The sequence below is a fragment of the Ochotona curzoniae genome, unplaced genomic scaffold (assembly GCF_017591425.1).
Source record: "Ochotona curzoniae isolate NIBS_2020 unplaced genomic scaffold, NIBS_Ocur_1.0 scaffold_4506, whole genome shotgun sequence".
Classification (NCBI taxonomy): Eukaryota; Metazoa; Chordata; class Mammalia; order Lagomorpha; family Ochotonidae; genus Ochotona; species Ochotona curzoniae.
Genome location: NW_024467119.1, coordinates 56,374,911 through 56,376,298, shown reverse-complemented (window position 1 = coordinate 56,376,298; position 1,388 = coordinate 56,374,911). Strand labels below are relative to the sequence as shown.

At 44.8% G+C, this 1,388-nt stretch overlaps 1 pseudogene; it reads left to right on the top strand.

Annotated features, from left to right (window-relative positions):
• The first annotated feature begins 505 nt into the window (after positions 1-505).
• LOC121147453 lies at positions 506-1,089 on the top strand (annotated as a pseudogene).
• The last annotated feature ends 299 nt before the right edge of the window (positions 1,090-1,388 follow it).

Genomic DNA, 1,388 nt, shown 5'->3' with positions numbered 1-1,388 from the left:
TTAAAGCTTTATCCTGGATGAGAGCATTATTTGCTGCTAGAATTTTATTGTTAACATTTGTAGTAGTTTTTTTAGAAATAAATCCTGGAAATAGAGCAACTGAGAGTTTGAACAGGAGCTCACGCAGATGTCCATGCTGCAAGGCGAGGTTTAACCAGAAAGCCAGTCCAAAGAGGGACCAGAATTTAAGTTTTCAGTTTCATCTTGTCTGAAAATTACAATCACACTGCTTCTATACTCCTTTACTGTCGTTAGCTAGCTTTCCCAGTCCAATTAACACTCAATAATTTCTGGCCCAAATTATTAAGATTATCACCATAATCTGTACCCATGTATGTGTGCTGGTAGGGACTTCAATATGCATTAGAATATGCTGGTTAAACATACTTACAGTAAATGGAAATGTGGATATATATATATATATATAATCTGAGCAAGACTGCTTAATAATAGATATGGATGCTTTTCCACAGGAGGCTTACACTCCGCCACCTTCGCCACCACCATGTCTCTAGTAATCCCTGTGAAGTTTCAGCACATTTTGTGATTCCTCAACACGAATATCGATGGGCAGCGCAAAATAGCCTCCCCACTCCTTAGCCTACTTACATCTTTTGATTTGCATAGCAACAGATGAGCCTGTTCGCACCAGGTATGCAGGCTTAAATAATATTCCTAGAATTAAAATTCTTATATTAAGTGTTGCACAATCACTGGTCACTCTGCCATTCAGGGTGTGGGTGAAGGTACGCCCACATGGTGCTGGGAAAAGCAGACACTGACCTCACCAAGAGGGCAGAAGTACTCACTGAGGATGAGATGGAGTGGGTGATCCCCATCATGCCGAATCCCAGACAGTATAGGATCCCCAAGTGGTTCTTGCACAGACAGAAGGATATGACGGATGGCAAATACAGTCAGGTTCTGGCCAACGGTCTGGATAACAAACTCCATGAGGAGCTGGAGCGCCTGAAGAAGATCCAGGCGCATGGGGGGCTGTACCACTTTTGGGGCCTCTGTGTCCGGAGCCAGCACACTAACGCCACTGGCAACAGAGGGCGCACTGTGGGTGTGTCCAAGAAGAAATGAGTCGGCAGGGCTTTTCTTTTAATGCATAGGTTTTTTTTTTAATTGATTTATTAATTGATTGATGGAAAGGCAGATATACAGAGAGAGATACAGAGAGATCTGAAGCCAGGAGCTAGGAGCTTCTTCCAGGTCTCCCATGCGGACGCAAGATCCCAAGGCCTTTGGCCATCCTCTACTGCTTCCCCAGGTCAAAAGCAGGGAGCTGGAAGGGAAGTGGAGCAGCCAGGACACGAACTGCTCTGGCACCCATATGGGATGCCAGTGGAGGCAAGGTGAGAATTTAGCCACGAAGCTATCAT